We start from the raw sequence: 23,066 nt of genomic DNA, 5'->3' as shown, positions 1-23,066 counted from the left end.
TGGCATAAGTGCATGAAGGATGAGTGGAAGCATATGAAATATTTTAAGGCTTAGACTTGGGATTAACATGCTGTCACATCTACCTGCATTCCACTGGCCAAAGCAAATCATAAAGCCAAAACTTACATAAATGAGAGGTTTATGCCTCTAATGGGAGGAATTTCATTCATTACAATAATGTAATCTACCTGCCCTAATTTCCCAGATGCTATGACAAATACCACACAATGGATTGGTTTAACAATAGGAATTTATTGGCTCATGTCTTCACAGGCTAGAAAGTGCCTTCCTCCAGGGGTCAGTAGCATCTGGTTGGTAGGCAATACTTGGGTTCTTTGGCTTTCTTGACAGGTGGCAGTGTCCTCTCCTTTTTCTTCCGGGTTCTGCTGACTTCTGGCTTTTGGCTCCTCTTTTATAAGGCTTCCAGTAATAAGATTAAGACCCATCCTGAATCAGCAACACCTTAACTAAAAATAACATTTTCAAGAGGTTCTATTGAAATGGACTCAAACCCATAAAAATGGGATTGTGATTAAGAACATGTGTTTTGGGGTACCTAATTTAATCTGCCACATTAACACATGGCCCACAAATGCCTGTGACTCTCCTTGAAGGTAAATGGCCAGTGATAATCCCAGCTGTTTGTTGTTGTGACAAGACAGGAGTCTTGGATGGCTATGCTTTTTTGTCTTTTTTTTTTTTGGCATGGGCAGGCACCAGGAATCGAACCCAGGTCTCCGGCATGGCAGGTGAGAATTCTCCCTGCTGAGCCACTGTGGCCCACCCACTTTGGCACTATTAGAGGTGGTAGAGCATAAAAGAGCAATTTCTGGTGCTAGGCTGCCAGGGTCACAATCCCATCTCTAACAAATACTGTCTTTTGCCCACGAGCAATGACTTAATTGTTCTGTTCTTCAGTTTACTTATCTGTAAGTGGGGAAAATAAATAAATGTATTTAACTCGTAAGGTTGTTGTGAGAAATAAATGAGTTAGTATATATATATATATATATATATTAGCTTAAAAAAAGAATAATCATCTTTAGCTAAAGCAATGAAGTGCCAGCTGAGCCCCGATCCAGGTTCAAAGGTCTTGAAACTAAAAGAGCTAAGAGACGAGAGGGCTAGTAGGAATAAGAAGTAAAGTTTATCAAAAAGAAAGAGTACGTGTTAGAGAGGTTAATGTGGACTTGCCCGAGGGAGGGATACATACTGGGTGGAGTGTGCCAGCTTGTTTTATAGGAAAGTTTTGTTGGTGGCGAGCTTCTGCAGTAACCTTTGAATACTAGATGTCCTCTTTGTTCCAGGAGGAGACAGCTAGCAGAATTCCTTGTTTGTTGTCACATACCTAAAATTTGACTTTGGGCAAATGGTTAACAATCCTTATGACCCTTTGCGTCCTGTTATCAACTAAGAATTTGCTTTGGGCCCAGAATTTTACAAGCTTTTATGGTTTGGGGAGGTTTCACTGGTTTGGGGAGACGTGCTGGCTTTAGGGAAAATTCTGCCCTAGGAAGTTTGCAGCTCTGTTATATGATTTCCTTTGCAGGTAGATAGAAACGAGGGACTTGGTGTTACCTGTTAACTGTTTCAGAGCTGAATAAGAAACCAGGGACTTAGAGTCATCCTATTTTATCCTGCTTCAATATGTGGCCCTTCGAATCTTCCATCTTTCGTTCACCATGTTGTCTCTGAAATGTAAACTTCCAGAAGGCAGGATCCATGCTACTTTATATGATGTGTGACTTCTGCAGTAAATCATCATACCTGGGAAGTTGCCTAATCCATTATTTGGGAGATTATGGTGGCTAAGCCAAAGTAAGAATCATTTATGTTCCACAGTTCTTCTTTTTGCCAAAATAGGTTTATGCCAACCCATGACTACATTAATCTTTCTTCAAAACAAAACAAAACAAAACAAACTAAATCTGACAAAATACCACCTCTAATAGTGCAAATGGTTATATTGCTATCAAGTCATTAGTTTATTAGGCACCTTTGTGCATCAAGAAACTTGCTAGATAATGGTGGCAGGGCCTGGGGCATGGGGAATTACAAAGATGCATAGACGATCTGATTTTCTTAAAGAGCTTCTAATCTATCAGGAGAGATGAGACATGTGGGTATGGGTAACTGTTAAACCAAACAGAAAGGTTCATGCTACTGGAGAGTAACAGCAAAGGTTTTACAGTGAGCATGGTGAAGAGATGTTTTCATTGTGTGTAAATTTATTCGTAGGTAGAATGGAGCTAATCAGAGTACCTACCTCATAGCATTGTTGGGAGGGTTGATAAGTACAGCTCTTATAACAGCTTTAATCACTATCCTTAGTAGTAGTGGACTGCCTCCTGGAGAGGGAAGGAGATAAGATAAAATGGAAGGGTGCACAGAAAACTCCTTTAAACTGGAATTTGATGTCTAGTTGAGATTTGAGCATACAGAGCTGGGAAGGACAAAGTGCCATAATGTAGTAGAGTCAAATCTGGGTTTACATAGCCTGGCTTGAATCTTGTCTCCATCACTTATTAATGTAATAATTAATGTAAGCTTGGCAAATTTTTTAAGTTCTCAACTTGACCTATCAGTTTCTGAAATAGGTGTGCTAAAATCCCTGTCTATGTTTACAAATTTGTCAATTTCTCCTTAAAATTCTTTCTCTTTTTGCTTGCATATGTTAACATTCAGAATAGTAGTAACTTTTGGGTGAACTGTTCCCTTTAATATTAAAAATATGATTATACCTAAAAAATGCTCTTGTTTTAAAAGTATATTTTTTCTCATATTGTTTGTTTTTGTTGACATTTTCCTTGTATACCTCTTTCTCTGTCTATACTTGCAATCTTTCGGTTTGGCTGTGTTTTTGGTTTGTCTTGCATAAACAGCACATGAGAATATTTGTCTTTTAGTCTGATCATACTTTTTGAAGATTATTGATTTGCTTGGACTTATTTTAACTTCTGTTTTGTGTTTTGCATTCTTTTGTATTGTGGCTCCTTCTCCCTGATTTTGCTACCTTAATTGGTTGAGTTTTCTTTACTCTTTTAAAATTTTATTTTTATATTCTAGAATCTACCTGTAACTTCTTTTAATCTTAGTTGACTTTAAAAGGGTTAATGTTTATACGTCAGCAAGAAAATAATTGGCAAAGTCTAAGGCTAATGTATCTATGTTTCTCTCAAACAAGAAGTTCACAAGAACTTTAGAATCCTTTAACATCTTCCAAAATATTGTCCTCTAATATTTTAGGTCCACTATTTAAAACCCTTAATATTATTGTTATTGATATAATTATTTATTTCATTTTCCTTACAGTCAATGCAAATCATATTTAATGTATTTGTTCTACATTTCTCTAATTTTTTTCTTTTATTAAAGAAGTTATAGGTTTACTGAAAACCCATTAATAAAATACAGAGTTCCCATATACTACCCTAGTTTTAACACCTTACATTAGTGTGGTAGATTTGTTAAAATCCATGAAATAATATTTTGGTAAATGTACTATTCACTATAGTCCATCATTTACAATAGGGTTCACTGTGTTATACAGTTCTATGTTTTTTAAAAAATTTTATTCTTGTAACATACAACGTAAAATGTCTCCTTTTAATTACATTTGAATATATATTTCAGTGTTATTAATTACATTCACAATGTGTGCTACCATCAACACCATCCATTTCCAAAATTATACAATTGAATCAAATAGAAACTCTGTACAATTTAAGCACTAACTCCCCATTGCATTCCCCACCTTGCATCTCCTGGTAACCTATCTTCTAGATTGACTTTATGTGTTTGCTTATTTTAACTATTTCATATCAGTGAAATCATGCAGTATTTACTCTTTTGTGTTTGCCTTATTTCACTCAACATGATGTCCTCAAAATTCATCTATGCTGTTGCATGTATCAGAACTTCATTCCTTTTCCATTGCATGTATATACCACATTTTGTTTATCCATTCATTGGTTGATGGACACTTGGGTTGCTTCTATCTTTTGGCAATTGTTAATAATACAAGTATGAACATTGGTGTACAAATACCTGTTTGAGATCCTGCTTTCAAATTTTTTGGATATATGCCCAGAAAGTGGGATTGCTGGATCATATGGTAATTCTATACCCACATTTCTAAGGAACCACCAAACTTTATTTGAATATAGAATTCTAAGTTGTTATTTATTTTCCCTCAGCACACTGAAATTGTTATTCTGTTATCTTTGAGGCTTCATAATCTGGACAAAAAATGACAGCTCATTTAAAAACATTAGTCTTTTCTCTCTGGTGATTTTCATAGTTTCTATTTCCTAATTGAGAGTTTCTATTTGTTTCCTCATTGTGTTGATGGCTTCTTTTAAATCCTTACACATAGGTATAGTAGCTATTTGAGAGTCCTCTGCTAATTCCATAATTTCTGATAGTTTGGTCTGTAAATTGACCAATTTTTTTATTATTATGAATCAAATGTTGTTGTTGCTTCACATGTCTAATGAGCTTTTATGGTATATGTGCATTGTAGATGCAACATTCTTGGTGTCTGGATTTTGCTGTCTTCCTTTAAATAGTGCTGAGGTTTTTTATCTGGAAGGTAGTTCATTTATTACACGTTGGCTTTATCTGTGCAAGGCTTGCTCTAAAATTTTGTGGGGGACAATCTAGAGTAGTCTTTCCCCTAGCAGTAGATTAGCCTTATTCCAGAGTGGCTTTTTCTAGGGTCTATACTGAATTCCTGAGGTGTTCAGTTAAGTCTCCCTACTCTCCGTGTATTACTCAACACTGTGTGAGCTCCAGAGTCATCTAGGTACTTTTTCTTTTCTCTGTAGTTTCTTTGCCTGGTGTCACAAAGTTTCACTTTTATACATACAACTTAGTATTTGCCCAATGACTCAAATGGACCTCTATGCAAATTTTTTATCTTTTTTCCATGTAATTCCTCTTCTGTGGTACTCTGCCTTATATATTCCATTTGTCTTAGTAGCCCTGATTTTGACCTTTATCTACTCAACTCACTGAGACTTCAGTTCTCTTCTTGGGCTTCTCCTCTCTGCAATTAGAAAAAGGGCTCCAGACAGAAAGCTGGAGTCATCTTTTTCTTTTTTATTTTCATTTCTCTCAAGGATCACATTCATGATCTTTCTGTTGTCCAATACCTGCAAACTGTTGTTTTATATATTTTGTCCCAGTCTGCAGTTGCTTAGTGGGATGAAATCATTACTCCATCGTGAGGGAAGCAGAAATCTTATTGTTAATGGAATGGCTCTGAAGATAAGATGCCTGTAGGGGTCAGGTGGGGTGGAGCATTAGAAAAGATAAGACTTGGAAGCTAAATGAATGGTATTGATGATCAGGTGATATGTACATACTTTCATTCATGAATTCAACAAATACTTGATGAAAGTTTACAATAAGAAGCAGATGATCACAATAAAAGACTGCAGGTCCTTGAAAACTCCTCCATCAAATTCTGATGTCTAGTTTCTCTCCCTGTGAATGTGGGATGGCCTCTGAGTATAAAGCTGTATCAATTGGATGAGGTATAAATGAATACGGATGACTTCTGAGATGATGTCAGGAAAGTTCATGAATTTCTGGTTGGGTCTCTTGAAGCTCTCATTTCTAAGATGCTCCCTCTCAGAACTTAACCCAATCTAACTTTTCAAACCACATGCAAATGCTATGTGTAGGTATTCTGATTGATAGCCTTGTGAATGTGTAGTTACTCAACTGCCAGCCTTGTGATGAGCTATATAGAACATCCATCCCAGTTGAGCCTTCAGATGACTCCAGCCCATCTGGTCTAACAACTACAAATGTATGAGAGACTCCAAGGGAGAGCTACCATTAGAATCCTTTTCACAAAATCAGAAGCAAAATAAAATGGTTCTTTCAAGCCCCTAAGTTTTGGGTTAGTTTGTTATGCAACAATAGATAACCAGAACTATGTATTATGTGCTTACTATTTGATAAATACTTTAAACTTCCTCAACTAACCTCAATAAGTTTATTACTCTTAGTCTCATTTTACAGATCAGCAAGCTAAAGCTTAAAGAGCTTATCTAATTTACTGACGGTCTTACAATTAGGACATTTGCTTTATGTCAGAAGCATGAAATAGCCTGTAAAATGCATGCCCATCATAGTTATGAGTTTGTTTTCATTTTTTCCATTTTAAGCAGTATTTCAGCATCAGGAGGAGTTCTATGAAATTTGGACAAAATTATTTTTAACACTAATGATTTGTAGTTTGGGGCTAAATCCCTGAATTCTAGAATGTAAGGATGAGAGGGATTGCTGAAGACAGTGTTAGACGGTTCTAAATCACTCTTGTCAAGAACATATTACTTGTGGGGTAGAAATATCATAATTAAAGGGAAGATGATGTGGTTAAATATGTTAACACAGATAAACATGTTTCTAGGCCCTAAAAATACATAGCTGGAAACAATAGACCCTGTTTTTTCAATTTATTCTCATTCTTCTATTCCCTTCCATGTATTTTTGAGCATGCTATTCAGCCTGCATTTATGCTCCTTGATTGGAAATACCAAGTGGCTCATGATTTACCTGTCTAGAATGTATTTTTATGTGCATTTTTCTAACGGAACACAACATACATTTGTTTGAAAAAATTGGAAATTTTTCTAGAGAAGTTCTGGTTATCATAGATGTAAATGAAAAGACAAAAAAGAAATACAGCAGTAATGAATCTTGGATATTTTTCAGAAGCAAGTGTATATACTTGATTTTAATCCATAAGGCAAAATATTTCCTTTCCTTAGATTGAGCCATATGCTGAAACCACAAAATCTGACTAAAGCCTTAACCTCAGGGAAGAGAATATGGGTTCTATTACTGATTAATGTGACCTTGAGCAAATCATTTCATTGCTCTGGGTCTCATCCAAAAACAAAAGAAAACAGAACAAACAAAAAATAAATAAGGGATATGGATAGTCTTTAAAGTTCTTTCTAGCATTATGCATCTATAAAATGCTACTTAACTAAAGCTCTGCCTGGGAAAGAATTAAGTACAAAGGAAACCGCTTCTGTAATTGCATTTGAACATTTAATTTGTCACTTGTTTTCTGACATATGCATGAAACTTGTTTAAAATACCTTTACAAGGTTAATTACCAGTGCAGAGTACGTTGATTCTGTGGGTATTACAATATTTTGTTAGGCATGTGTGACAACATTGCAAAGTGGATCAGCTGCATGACTGTTTGTGATTTGGCATTCTCTGAGTTTAAAATGGCCACAGTCCTAAATTTGTGTTCTCCCACCGCCTACCTCTGTGGACAAAGTGTGCACCATAAAAAATTTAAGTAAAATCAAAAGTTCATTGCCAGTTTGCTGAACTTTTTAAAAAGGTCTACAAAACGTAGCAAAACAGGGGACAAAGTTTTCAGGTGGTTTGATACTTATGTAAACAGAAGCTGAAAGTACTTTCTAAGGAGCCATTAAATTATAAAACCTTTGGCAAAAAATTTGCCCCCAAACAAGAGAGATGTTTGAATTAATTTGGGGATAGTGTTGAAAAGTGTCATTTTAGCTGTTTAAGTGATTTATAATGATTTCTCGCCTTGTAATAAAATCGGTTTCTTAAGGACACCTTTGTGAACTAACTTTTGAATAAATCACAAATAGCATCATAATATCTAAGAGGGGATGATTTACAATCACCATTGCCTGAGTTTGGTATACATAACGTCAATTCTTGCTGGCAGAAGGAAATTTGTCACAGCATTTCACTAGGCCAAAAAAGGAGGACCCTACCACAACAAACACACTTCTGTTTCCCTCTCTGGGGAGAGTAAAACTCTCTGTCCATTGAAGGAATATTGAAGAAATGCCATAAAGAACAAATGCCAATTTTTCTGAAATTGTTAATAGTGAATATCATGTTTATTTCATTTCAAATGATCTCTTTTCATTCATATGACTCTGAGCAAAATGTTTTAGTTTAGAGGAAGGGTCTTTAAGTCAGTCCAAACACATTAGCTCAATATTTTGTCATGGTACAATGTTGGTTATTTGAACTAACAACATATCAAGCATTTAATCTTTCCTTTGCAACATAAACTGCCAGCAACTAAACAGTCTCATCATTTGGATAAATTTTTGTGGCCTTTCCAGAAAATGCTTCTATTTAGAAAAGTAACGAGTAATGTGGCTGATTGATTCAGTTTGGTACAAAGAACGATTGGAAGCCATTTTGGCTTGGGGACTTATCAAGGTCATTGTGACCTAGAACAGAGGGAGGTGTCATTTATTCTCCCTGAAAATCAACTGGTTAAATAGAATCAAATTTACTTTCATTTGTGCAGCTGCAGACATATTGTTTTATGTGTGCTATGTGCATATACTCTGCTATTGTATTAAGCGATGGCTAATAATTTGACACCTATGTTAGCTGTTTACTGTAAAAAAAATCTTGATAAAAAACTGTAAAGCAGGGGAAAAAAATAACTAGATACAAAGAATCAATAGAAAAGTTGGCTTTTATCTTTATTCTGTAATGGCTTAAGCCCAGGTCTGCTATTTGTTTCTAATACCTATGCTCAAATAGCCTTCCCTGATATCAAATCTATATATTGACTGCCAGAATGAAAAGGAGGGAGTCATAATTAAACTGGAACTCTGAATCAAACTGTAGGGAATATTTTGCAAACCTAAGAGATTAAAAAGCAATTGACAGGTCAGGCCACGTTGGCTCAGCAGGCAGAGTTCTCACCTGCCATGTTGAAGACCCGGGTTCGATTCCTGGTGCCTGCCCATGCAAAAAAAAAAAAGCAACCAACACAGGCACTTAGAAAACTTATTTGAATGAAATGTTTTCCACTTTTAGGTCCATGGTTCAAATCCTTACAGTTTGAATCAATTCCTTCTAAGTGAAAAAGAGACTTGGCATAATTATTTGAATGACATACAAATATTACTTCCCATGTAGAGCTCCATATTTGTCCCCAAATTTGTTTAACAATCCCCTATCACTGGATAGTTAGGTTACTCTCCTCCACCCAACTCCATTTCTTACTAATATAAGCATAATGTTTGAATTCATAATGAAGAAGCAAATGATTAAATGAGCAAAAGATAGAAAGACAGATTCTGCTAATCAGAATGTACAGACCGGAGATGTGCCTCTTAAACACTGGAGCTTCTACTCATTACCTTTCTCCTTTCTGCTTTTGTCCACAGAAAGATGGCTTGTTTGGACTACCTCAGAGAGTGTCGTTGACCTCTGATTTCTGGGTGGGTTCAGCCAGTGGTGGGGAGGGAAGTTGCTGGTAGGATGTCAAACAAGAACGGGGTTGGTGGATGTTTTCTCCCTGCTCCCTGTAGGTTGCTTTGAGCTGGCTGTCTCCCTGGATCCAGGCCACAGGTCCTGTCAAGGTGGCCCTCTGCATGTGATGCTTCTTCTTCCATTGCTCCCTTCCCTCTGCCCTTCAGGGCTAAGGGCCATAGTAGCCCCTGCTGTTACTACCTCCTGGGTACTGGTAGTTTCCCTGCACGCTTTACTAAATCTTCCTCAAAATGTCCTAATTTGAATGTGCAAGGTATTTCCTGCAGGGATACTGACTGGCACATACATTGAAATGTTAACATTGTATGGCACCAGTCACGTTAGCTGATGTGTTAGGGAGTGAAGCTATCCACACAAACCAATATTTCACTCTTTCATATGTTTTGTGTATGTTGTGCTGGTGGTGGTGACACCATAAATACTATATTCTCAGAAATATTTCTCACAAATGAACACAGTGTAGGTCCAGTGAAATAACAGTGTGAAGTATTAAGTTAAAAAGTTACAAAACAGTGCATATTGTATTATATATAATTTTTGGTTAAAACTACTTAACATGGAAGACCATTAACACCCCTTCCCCCACCCCCGACTGGACATTTGGGACAACCCTGAGTGATCTTATCAGAAAAGACCAACATGCACTCCCAGGATTGGCATGCACAGGGTTCTGGTAGGAACTGAGAACATACTCCAAGTGTTTATGTAGACGGAAGCTGCAAAAATAGAGAGGTGGTGCACAAGCAGAATTTGGGGGTTATTGGGAAAGTAGCAATACTTTAAATGTAATTGAACAGGTTTCGGGATGGGCAGACAAACCAAAGAGCAGAACTGCATGCAGCCCACACAGTAATTGAATGAGCGAAAAACCAAAACATAGATAAACTCATTGTTGGAATGGATAACAAGCTTGTCATCCAAGGCATTACAGAACGGATTGGTAACTGGAAAGAGAATAGATGGAAAATGAGCTCCAGAAGAGATAAGTTTGCAAGAATACTGATCAAGTTGCCCAAGGAATGGATATTCAGTGGAAGTATATTCCTGTTCATCAAGGCATCAGAAGCAATGAAGAAGCTCATAAGGAAGTCACAGAAGGATCTAGAAAATAAGGCAATTTTTACCACATTTAATCCATTTTTGTAGGTGTGATGAGGTTACTTCAATTAAGGTGTGACCCAACTGACTCAGAATGGGTCTTAATCCTATTACAGAAGGAACACCACAGTCTTCTGGGTGAAAGCATTGACTTGATGATACATCGATGTTGGATTTCTCCTAGCTTCAAAACCATGAGCCAAGACATTCCCTTGGTTTAAGCCAACCCATTGCATGGTATTTGTTTCAGCATCCAGGAAACTTAAATGAGTGTACCTGCATTTAAATGAGTGTACTTGCACTCTTGGAGCTATACCTATAGATGCCAATTTTCAAATATTTCTTCCCATTCTCCCATGAGCATCTTCATATAGAACTTGTTTTCTCACCTTTATTTGTTTATACTATTTTCTACCACTGATATTACCAAACTCCTTGTCAAGTAGAGTGTAATAAAAACAGGCTTCCTACATAAAACGAAAACATATAAACATTTCTGAGAAGTTGGATTGGAAGAGACTTTGAGGTCCTTCTTTAGTTTTCTGTATGCTCCAATCTTTCTACAATGAATATGTACTGTTTTTTTTTTTCATTAAATATTAACCAAATGAACCAAACCCCCAATATACTGTAAGTCCTACATTCCAGCTAGAAGTCAGGAATACAATGTTGAGTTAGCCTTGTTGTTTAGAATGCTGGTTAACACGTGCAAATATGTCTTCTTCTTAGTAAGTTTATATGAAGAAATGCTTCTGACTAGAAGGGTGTGCCAAGATCAAACCCCCATTCCCAGAGGACAACCTGAACTAATTTGAGACTGTGTGCAGAACATATTCCTCCTAGTTCTTTCCCCTTCCATATTTTCTCTTTGCCTTTTTATCCCTCAGGAAGATCCTCACTCTGGCCTCTTCCTCTCCTACGTTCCTGACCATGCCTCAAGCAATGCCTGTGCCCATTGGAAGCTTGGGTTTGTCTTGCTAGCCTCCATCTTGGTTCAGGAAGCAGAACCTCCATCTTGGTTCTGCTTCCTGACTCCTTATGTATCTTGTTCCTTTCTTCTTCTCTGTAAGTCTGTGCATGGTTCTCAGAGTTGGGGCGAAAACAAGACCCTGTCCTCTCTCCTACCATGCCTCATCATTACGGGTCACCCTCCACCAAATTTGTCTTATCCTCATGGGTAGAGCTTGGTGGCTTGATTCAGATTGGTCACCTTCAATATTGCATAAACTTCTGGATTTCTGTGTGTGAGAGAGACACTTCTTTGTTAAGTATGATCTATGACAGGTAGATCTATTAATTATAATTTTGCATCTGCTTGAGAGAAGCCATTTGGGGTTTTACTGTTTAATCATTTTATGTTTTAAATACACTAAGTCAATTTATGCACCTAACAGATAAAAGTTTCATGTTCTTCACATCCTTTATCCTGAAATTTCTTAGTGCTCTGAGAGTTTCCCATTTGGAGTACCAGTGAGTTCTCTTGCCTTTTCAATATAGGATACATTGATTAATAGATACAAAAGTGAGATATTTCAAAAATTAAGATTAATTCTATATAAAGAAAAAATTGAGCAAATTAGGAAGAATTATGTGGCTAAAACATTGCAGGACATAGAGTGACTCCCATACAAAATAATAATTTTAAAAACTAGTCCTTTTAAGCTCAGAAATATTGATTTGGGGGTAGGTTGTTATTGAAATCTTGGACTGAATGTGACATAATTTACTAAATCCTAGACTATATTCACTTTTGAAGTTAGAAAATAGAATATTCAGAATAAAGAAAATTATTATTAAATTATCATTCTTTATCCTGAGACGATTCCATCTCATATACTTCTTGTGTTATAGATTCTGTTAATCCTCTATCCATATATCCTCAGAGCACCTCCTAACTTCCAAAAGTCAACACTTGAGTCTTTGTTAGAGGACTGCCCTTGGGTCACTAGAATCCATTTTACCTTAGGTAAACTAACGTCTCTTCTGGGACATTCTTTAACCATTGACGAATAGCTATGGGAGTACAAATATCCCAGCTCCCTTGTCCTTTGACCAGTAATTTACGGTGCATCCAGCTTAATTTCTGTGGGATTGTGCTTCAGCCACTTACTGTGGTAGCTGGTTTAATAATGCTCTCTCTTGGTTGCTTTTGTTTCCCTGCAGCACCTGCCCACTGGCATTCCAGTGTCCCTGTAGCTCCCAAATAAACCATGTGCTTCAACCCTTATCTCAGATCTGTTTCCTAAGGAAACCATAGCATTACTAAAGGGATATTGGGGTTATGCCCTACTTTTGAAGGATCATGGCAAATGCCCACCATGCTTCCTAATAGGTTGTTCCTTGATGTTGCTTTTTAGTCTTCAACAGGAAGGGACCACCAGAAAAGCATGATGGTTCTCATGTCCTTCTAAGGAACATTTTTCTGTAAGGAAATTATTTTTGTTAGTGTTCACATTTGAAAAATGGTGTATACTAAATTTAGAAATGCAACCTTAACTTTTGATGGGAGGTTTTGTATCTGGTTGGATTCAGAGCAGCATATCACCATCTTTATTTCTATGATAGATAGACAGCCAGCAAGACTGTCAAACAATAGTCCTTATTAGTTACACAGGCCAGCCTTCTACTTAGGAATAAAAGCAAGTTATTTATTAAATTTTCACTCAACCAACAATGGCTTCAGGAAAGAAAAATATCCCTTGAGGGGAAAAAAAAAGTTTCATGAAACGCCAAAGTTATTAAAAGCCTGAAGCTTGCAAAATTCTCCAGTTCTGTTTTCGCATTGCCTTCCCTTGTTCATTATAATACTTCATTACACAGTTCATTTTGGATAAAGCACTGTCATTGTCAAAATACTCTGTAGTGAGCTGCATCTCACGTCTCTACATGTACACACTGCACTGTATTTATAAAGTTTCCCTAATATTTACCCTTGAAAATGTTGTAAAACCAGCCATCACACATTTTCCCTTTTTCCATTCTCTTACTGTCTTTGTTACAGAAGCAAATAGTATACATAGGAGTGATAGGCACCTCTTTCTTGGCAATACCTAGTGTTCTGCTGTGTTGTGTGTACGTTTGTGTGTGTGTAAGCAATTGGATATAACCACGGAAAAAGAATGAGAGTTACTGAGGAAGCAAGGTGGCATACACTTGGAAAAGAGCTAGAGAATGATTATGCTTGAAATAATGTGACCTGTTGAGACGTAAACTCCTAACAGCCAAGGACTTATCTTAAATAAGTTGAGTACAATGCAGGGTATAGGAAAAAGTGAACTAGAATTCTAATACTCATCAAATGTCTGGAAAGGTACCAGTCTGTATGGTAGCCACTAGCTTCAGGTGGCTATTTACATTTAAGCAAAGAATAAAGATGAGACAAAATTGATAATTTTGTTTAATTCAGTCACTAGGGTAGCCACAATTTAGGTGCTCAACAGACATATGAGACTAGTAGCTGTTGTTCTGGGAAGACCTAGTGGAAATCTAAGACTTTTCCATTTTCTCTGAAGGTTCTGTTGGTCAGTACTAGTCCAGAAAGTATGAACACGTTGGCATCATATATCAACAGATGTAACTGCCTAATATCATCTGGTGAAGCCTGGGGAAATTCCTTTCCTCTCCACCCCCATTTTCTCTCTCTTCCAAGGACTTGACAGAAGAGAAAAAAAAAAAAACCACAAAACTACAAAAAATAAAGAGAAAAAAAAGAAAACTGTAGTAAAAATAAGAAGCTTTGAAGAATCTGAAGCAGATGCTATACTGGGAGCTAGTATGTGCTATAACACCACCTATGCCCATTTAACTCCATTCAAATAATTACCTCCAGTTATCATGAAGAAAGAAAGATTCAAGGATTTCTTTGGTGGCACCAGAGGTTGGGGATGGGAAGGAAGTGAAGGGCAGGCCTCCAGTTCAGACATGTAGTTTATCTGCAAATAGGAATAATGATTTTCTTCCAGTGGATGCTCCTGGACTTTGTCTGGGCTGAAGTTTGGTTTTTCCATCCTGGAGTTTCAATGGTTGGCTGGAGCACCATACAGAGCCAATCCATATGCACATGTTTTGAGTAAGAGATTATGTATCAGCTATTACTGATCTAGATATGCTTTGGTTAAGGATATGGGGTGAAAGAGAAAATTTGAATGAAAATGGTCAAGGACCATACTTTCAGAATTTCAGTTTTCTGAGTCTGTCTCAGATGGCATTGCTTAACCCTTTCCTTGCAGTGGCTTGTTTGTTTCCTGGTGCACCTCTTACCTTATTGCACATAAGGAGAGTTGCCATGTTTAACAGAACAATTCTGAACACTAAAAGGGGACAGACAGGGTGAATTACTGGTTGAGTAATTTGAATTTTCTTATCAAAACCAAGTTGCCTGAAAAGGGTACATTGCTTGGAGTATGCCATCACTTTTCTTCTTGAAAAGTTACTAGTTCCATTAATGGGTATAAATCATAAAATTTTACTATAGCAGATAAAAGACAAGTTTGGAGTCAACGTGGATGACCTAGTACTTTACCTTACCAAGTTTGTGACAGTGGGATCCTTCTGGAAAGTGAATAGGAAATGTCAGCTGACTGAAAACATCCCACCTGAAGGCTCAGATAGAGAATAAGTGCTGTCCCAAGCTTTACGATTCACAAACATCTTTAATTTTTCTCTTGGCTTGACATAATTCTTCTTTCTTTGCAGAAGTCTCCTTTTTTTTTACATTTTCTTCATTAAGGATGCCACTCATGACCCATAAGGAGGTACTTGAGATCATAGGCTTCATTTTTCATTTGATTCTCTGCATTCACGACTCCTGTGAGAGGAAGATGAACACTTCATTTGAAGTCCACAAGATGACCTTCTGAATGTGAGTCACAGATTTCTCAGTTCATTTGTTTATTCATTTATTGTCTACTTATTCATTCAGCACATACATACCTGGCACTGTGCTAGAAACTGATCATACAATGAAAAAGACCTACTTGCCCCCCTGCTCTCCTAAAGCTTACATTCTGGTATAAGAAAATAACCAGCCCTACTAGTTTCTTATTGCAGCTGTAACAAATTGCCACAAACTTAGTGGCTTAAAACAAAACAAATGGATTATCTTACAGCTCTGTAGGTCAGAAATCTGACATGGGTAAAATCAAGTTATCAGCAGGGCTGCCTTTCTTTTTGGAGGCTTTGGGGAAAAATCCTTTCCTTGCCTTTTCCATCTTCTAGCGGTCACCCTCATTCCTGGGTTCTGGCCCCCTTTCTCCATCTTCAAAGCCAGCAATGGCAGGTCAAGGCCTTCCCATGTCACCTCTCTGTCATCATCGTATCTGTGACCACAGCTGGGAAAGGTCCTGTTTTTTAAGGACTCGTGAGATTAAATTGGGCCCACTCAGATAATCCAGTATAATCTCCCCATCTCAAGGTCTGCTAACCTTGATCACATTTGAAACGTTCTCTTTGCCATGTGAGGTAAGCTCGGTAATGTATTCACAGGTTTCAGGGATGAGGGTATGAACATCTTTGTGGGGTGAGGATAAAAGCGTGATTATTATGTCTACCACACAGATAACTTAGTAAATAAAATTGAAATAGTTGAATACTGTGGTGACTGTTGCAAAAGAAACAAAAGGGGTGATATGAGAGAGGATGAGAAGGGTAGGGGGCGCTTCAGCTAGTGCAGTTTGAAGAGGCACCTGTGAGAAGGTGATATTTAAGCTGAGGACTGAAGCATGAGAAGGAACCTCCCTTTATTCAATCAAAGGGGCTTGAATTGTTGCCACCTTTTCTTTGCCCATCCTCCCCTCTGCTTACAGTTGATGAGCTCAGGGATAGGAATTTTTTTTTTGGTACATGGTCAGGAATCGAACCCGGCTTTCCCCATGGAAGGCGAGCATTCCAACCCTGAACCATCCGTGCACCCTTCTGGGAGTAGGAATTTGACTTCGGCTCTTCCCTGACCTTTCAAAACTTGGTTTCCAGGGAGAGTGTTTCAATTCCTCTCTGTGGTGAAGCTTGGAAAGTTGAAGTCTGGGAGGCGTTTTCAGTAATATTACCTGCCTTTTGGAAAACATTGGTGTAAAGGAAGAGCCCTGGAGCCTAGCATGAAACAGAGAAAAAAGACAGCAGGCGAGTCCTGCTGGAAACCTATCTCCAAGGCCAGCTGCATTCCTCCCTACTCTTCCCAGAATCCCATTTTCCAATAGTATAGTTAGTATTCTTTTGAAATTCTGTTTAATGTTATCAATGGATATTTATTATTTTAATCCCAAACCAGAAGTAATTATTCATGTCACGTTATGGAGTTCACTTTGCTTATTTTCCCCATAGGATCTCCATGGAGATTCCCCATTGTAATCTCCATGAGCCGACGATTTTTTTATGGCCTGTCAACAAACTGTGAGCTACAACAAAAATATGAAAGACTGTGTAAGTACAATTTGAAAATATAATAATAAATAAGAATAAAATGAACGTACTTGCACTGATTGAGTGCAAGATCTAGAATTCCCTGTCACTGAACCTCCTATGTGCCCTTCCATCTATACACCTCCCTCCCTTCTTTCCAGACGGAACTACTATCCTGAATTTATCGTTAGTCATACTCTAATTTTTCCTTAAAATATTACTATATGTGCATATATTCCTAAGCATTTTGTCAGTTTTAATGTTTTACATAAACGAGTCATACCAAAAATATTCTTCTACTACTTGCTTTGTTGTTCAACATTGAGTTTTTGAGACTTATTCTTATTGATGTGTATAACTGAGGTTCATTTATTTTCACTATTGTATACTCTAATTTTATGAATATCTAAAAATTTACTTATGTTTTCTACTGTTGATAGAAATTTAGATGGTTTTTAATTGTTTTTTTTGTGTCACCTGGGCACGTGTAAAAATTTTTCCGGGGCACTTACCTAGGGATATAACAGTTGGGTCATAGGAAATGCGCATCTTTAACTTTAGAGGCAATTCCAAATGGGTCTCAAAGCAATTGCAACGTTTTTATATGCCAACCATGCATGTACAAGAAAAAACATTGCTTCATGTTCCAGCTAAAACTTCGTATTGTGAGACTATCATCATCATTATTATTATTCTAATATGGTGGATGTGAAATGGTATCTCACTGAGATCTTAAGTTAGATTTCTCTGATTTTTAAGGATGTTGAGCATTGTTGCATGTTTATGGCAAAGATACGTTTTTCTTCTCTAAAGGCATGTTCATTCATATGAGGTCGTTACATATTTTGTATTGAGTTCTTTTACAATTATTTGTGTTGCTGTATTTCACCCAGTTTTTGAGTTGCCTTTTCACACTTTTTATTTTATTTAAAATGAAAAAAAGTTCTTCATTTTCGTTTCAGTTTGCTAATGCTGCTGGAATGCAATATACCAGAAATGGATTGTTACAAATTTACAGTCCTAAGACCATGAAAATGTTTGAATTAAGGCATCCAGGGAAAGATATCTTGACTCTGAAGAAAGGCCAATAGCATCTGGGGTTCCTCTGCCACATGGGACAGCACCTGGTGATGTCTACTGTCCTTCTCTCCTGGGTTCTGGTTTCAAACAGCTCTTGCAGCATCTGTTTCCAATGTCTTTCTCTCTAAGCATCTGTGGGTCCTCACTTAGCTTCTCTGGGGAAGACGCTGGGTTTCATCTCTTAGATTAGCATCTCCAAATGTTTGTGTCTCGTTTCATCTCTCTGTTCTCCATATCAGCTCTGAACTCTCTCTATGTCTGTGAGCTTTTAAGAACTCCAGTAAAGTAATTAAGACCCACCTTGAATGGGCGGGGTCACAACTCCACGGAAATAATAAAATCAAAAGGGCCGCCTGTAATGTATCTGCATCTACAAGATTGGATTAGAAGAACATGGCTTTTCTGGAATACGCAACAGTTCAAACCAGCGTAATTTAATGTAGTAGAATTTGTTGATCTTTTTCATTAGGGTTTGTGGTGAGTTTTTAAAAATTTTTTGCCTTGTTTAAGAAATCCTTCTTTACAAATTGAAGTCATGAAGATATTCTACTATATTTCACCTGAAAGTTTTAAAGTTTTGTTTCTTACATTAATCCAATTGAAATTGATTTGGGGGGATGGTGTAAGGTGGGGCTACAATTTTATTTTTTACAATAGACTGTCAACTTTTCTAATGTTTATTAAGTAGTCCATTCTTTCCCACTGATATGCAATGCAGCTCTGTCAAAGACAAGATCTCTATGTATGTAGAATTTTACATCTGGGGCTTGAATTCTTCCCATCAGTGATCTGTCTATCTCCACACAAATATATCTTGGCTTTATTACTGCAACTTTATAACTAGTCTTGATATCTGATAGGGCTAGTCTCTTCCTGAGGAGTGCCTTGATTATTCTAGGCTATTTGCCAATTCTTATAAATTTTAAAATTACTTGCTAAGTTCCACAAAAATCCTTCTTGGGGTTCCAGTTGGAACTACAATTAACCCATACATTAGATTTGGGATAATTGCCATTTAAAAAATATTGTCTTCTATTTACGAACATGATTGATGCTCCCACTTATTTGATTTTCTTTATGGCTCTCAAATTTTTAAATTGTCCACATAAAAGCCTTATGCATGTTATATTATAATTCTTTCTATGTACTTGTTTTGTTAATATTTTACATTGTATCTCTTCTAAATTGTATTTTCTGTTTGTTACTGGTAAAATAAAATTGGCTTTTTTTGTTAATTTTATATTTATCAACTTTGCTTAACCCTCTTTTTAATTCTAATAACCATTTAGAGATTTCTTAGCTTTTTAATGTATACACTCAGCACACAAAGACAAGAAAAATTATGTAAGGACTACAAAGGAACTCATTTTTCTCAGATGACTGCCCTATTATCTATGAAATATGATAATCTTGCTTCTTCATTTATAATCCTTATTCTTCACATTTCAAAAAAACTTTGTGTACAGTCTACAAGAGCATCCAATACATGTGCTTTGCCTGATATCAAAACAAATATTTTAATGTTTTGCTATTGAGTGTGATGATTTCTACACGTTTACCATAGACATCTTTCAGGACATTTGTCTTTGCTTTAATCCAGGCTATTGGTACTTGGGCAGCAAAATTCTTTGAAATACACAGAAAAATGTATTCCAGTAAGTATGTAAAACAATGCACACTATTTTCTTTTTTTGAGACCTAAGTCTAAACACAATTATGAGTCCTGTGAGCCTATCAGGATTGTGTGAGATCTTGCCTTAGTTTCTTCATCCTTGAGACATAGTGTCCGATTGAAGGGGGTTTATAAGAGCCACCTTAATCCGATCAGAAATCTCAGCAAAGGTGTGAGGGCTTTGATTTGGTGTTTGCCGCCACACTGCATTTCAGTGGCCACAGTCTTAGCCCTTAGGCTCTGTTCAAATTTGAAAATGTTTTACCAAGTGGAGATGACAAAGAGCTGCCACTTTCAACCTGTTCAACTCCTCTAATTTATTTATTCTTATTTTCCATTTCTGAAGACTGTAACTAATAAACTTGTGATTTGGATAAAGAAGTTTTGACACAGAATGTATCTCCAGAAAGAACATTTAGCTCAGTTTTGAAAAGTTTCACATAAGTGTGTATAATTATGAATATATTCATACATATACTTGGAATTTATATAGTTTATTTAAATTCATCATACAATTTTATCTATATCCTTTTATTAAAAGTTAATTTTTGCAGTAGTTATGCTCACTGTTTTTTTACTAATAGTACTTGTTTAATCTTTATCTTTTTCTTAATTAATCTTACTAGAGGTTTGTTGATATTATTACTTTTTCCAAAAAACAAATTTTGGGTTTGTTGTCCTTTTCTAGGATATATCTGCTTGCTATTTTGATAATTTTTGTGCTTATTATTACCATTTCCTTCCTTCTACTTTCTTTGAATTTATTCTGTGGTTCTTGTCTTACTCCTTAAATTGGACTCTTGTCTCTTCAGCTTTTCTTCTTTACTAATATATGCATTTGAACCTATACATTTTCCTTTAAGTGTAATTTTAGCTGCATCTCTGTATAGCTAATATACGGTTTTTTAAATAATTTGACTTTTCTAATTGTCATTATGGTTTTTCCTTTAACCCATGAATTATTTAAAAATATAAGTTTATATGTACAAACATATGGGATTTTAAATATTTTAATTGGCTTAAATTTAATTGTGTTATTCAGAAAATATGTATGTCTGATACTGCTTCATTGGATTTGTCAAATCTTGGTTTATAGCCAAGAATACAATAATTTTGGTAAATATTTCTTATAATCTTATAAAGAATAAGTATCCATAAAAGATTTGTATAAGTATGTGTATAGCAGTTTGCTCATAATAGCCCCAAACTGGAACTAGCTCAGGTAGAATCAGTAGGAAATGGATAAACTGCGGATGCTCCACATAATAGAATACTACTCAGCAGTGAAAAGGAATGAGCTATAATTCATGCAACCATGTGGAAGTATCTCAAAAACATTATGCTGAGTGAAAGAAGCCTTACACGAAAGAGCACATCAAAAGCATGAAAGAGTAGGGTTCCTTTCGTATTAAGGTCTACAGCTGGCAAAACTAGTCTATGGTTGAAAAATATCAGAATGTGGTTGCCCTGGGATAGGGGTGCAGGAGTGGGGATTGACTGGAGAGAACATGAGGGAGTTTTCTAGGGAGATGGTATGTTCCTTATCTCAATAGAGGCTTGAGTTACGATTGTAAAATCACACATTTAAAAAATTGTACATTTTTAAAATGTCTGAAAACATCTTTATCTCACCATTGTTTTTGAAGGTTAATTTAACTAGTTATACAATTTTGAGTTAACAATGCAGTAAATATTTTTCTACTGTTTTGGGGGCTTCCATTGTCACTGTTGAGAAATCATCTGTAATTCTAATTAATTTTCTTTTGAAGATGTCTGTTTGGCTGCTTTTATTGTCTTCTCTTAAGCTCCAGTGTTTTGTACTTTTACTGCGACAGGTTTAATTGCAGATTTATTTTTATTTATTCTGTTGAAAGTCTATAGGCTTCTCAAATCTGATACTGGTATCAAAGATCCATTTTAGAAAATTCTCAGCCAGTGTTCCTTGGATGAATACTTCTCTCCATTTTCAGTATTAGCTCCTTCTGGAACTCTAGTTATTTATCATAATATTCTCTTACTCCATGTTCCATGAGCCTAAGCCTTGCTTTCTGTAGTTCTTATCACTTTGTCTCTGGCTGCATTCTCGACAATATCTTCTGAACTATCCCTCCCTTCATTCTCTTCTCAGATCTAATTCACTGGTTAACTGTTTTCCTGGGTTTCTTTTTCAATTATCATATTTTTAATTTCAAAAATTTCTATTTGGTTCCTTTTTTTTTTTTTTTTGAGACAATCCCATCCCTTTTTCTTTTTATTGTGAAATATAACATACATACAAAAAAGCAATAAATTTCCAAGTACATTTTAAGAAGTAGTTATAGAACAGATTTTAAAGTTTGGTATGGGTTAGTTCCACAATTTTTTGTTTTTTCTTCTAGCTGCTTCAAGGCATCGGAGATCAAAGTAATATCAATATAATGATTGAGCAGTTATACTCATTTGTTAAATCCTATCTTCTATGTTATATTCCTCGTTTTCTTTTTTCTTCTTTTTTGTGAAAAATAACATATACATAAAAGAAATTTCAAAGTACATCAGAACAATTAGTTGTAGAACAGATTTCAGAGTGTGGTATGAGTTACAATTCCACAATTTTAGATTTTTATTTCTAGTTGCTTTAAGGTGCAGGAGACTAACAGAAATATCAATATAATGATTCAGCAATCATACTCATTTGTTAAACCCTTCTCTGTATAGTTCCACCATCAACTTTTATCTTTTTTCCCACTCTTTAGGGATATTTGCGCTATGCCCATTCTAACTTTTTCAGTTTGGAATGGGCTGTCAATAATATTGGATAGGCAAATGGAACTAGTTGATGTTCTGAAGAGACTGGCCCAGATATCATTTCAGAACTTACACGGTTCAGGGACCCATCTGAAGTTGCAGGTTTCTGGAAAGCTACCCTAGTGCATGGAAACTTTGTAGAATCTTATATAATGCCCTTGGTGTTCTTTAGCAATGGTTTTTGTTAGGGTTTGGCAAGTCATGACAGGTAGCAATGTCTAACTGAAGCTAGTATAAGAGTAACCTCCAGAGTAGCCTCTTGAATCTATTTGAACTTTCTCAGCTACTGATACCTATTTGTTACACATTTTCCCCCTTTTGGTCAGGATGACCTTGTTGATCTCATGGTGCTAGGGCCAGGCTCATCCCTGGTTAGTCATTTCCCACCCCACCAGTGAGACTTTCACCCCTGGATATCATGTCCCACATAGCGGAGAGGGCAATGGTTTCACTTGCAGAGTTGGGCTTTGAGAGAGATAGGCTACATCTGAGCCACAAAAGAGGTCCTCTGGTTGTGACTCTTAGGCATACCTATAAGTAGGCTAAGCTTTTTCACTGTGTACATTAGCTTCATAAGAGCAAGCCTCAGCTCAAGGTTTTGGCCTATTATTTGTGTGTCCCTAATGATTGACACCATATCAGGGATTTCCCCAGTGGTAAAGTTTAATAGTTCCCTATTTTTTCTCCTATCCTTCAAGGGACTTTGCCAATACTTTTTGATTAT

The 23,066-nt window shown here is 36.4% G+C and overlaps 1 long non-coding RNA gene across 2 annotated transcripts in view; it reads right to left on the bottom strand.

The window, feature by feature from the left end:
* Positions 1–23,066, bottom strand: part of LOC143658045 (uncharacterized) — a 37,238-nt gene that overhangs the window by 5,038 nt on the left and 9,134 nt on the right. The window contains exons 2-3 of one of the 2 annotated variants that reach the window (XR_013163095.1): positions 14,935–15,214; positions 2,267–2,348 (exon numbers count right to left, since the gene is read on the bottom strand). This is a non-coding gene — a long non-coding RNA (uncharacterized LOC143658045). Of the gene's footprint in view, positions 1–2,266; positions 2,349–14,262; positions 14,340–14,934; positions 15,215–23,066 lie in introns of those variants that run through there. The other variant, XR_013163096.1, reaches the window with a different exon arrangement.

The sequence above is a fragment of the Tamandua tetradactyla genome, chromosome 15 (genome assembly GCF_023851605.1).
Source record: "Tamandua tetradactyla isolate mTamTet1 chromosome 15, mTamTet1.pri, whole genome shotgun sequence".
Classification (NCBI taxonomy): domain Eukaryota; kingdom Metazoa; phylum Chordata; class Mammalia; order Pilosa; family Myrmecophagidae; genus Tamandua; species Tamandua tetradactyla.
This window is presented reverse-complemented; position numbering and strand designations above follow the sequence as displayed.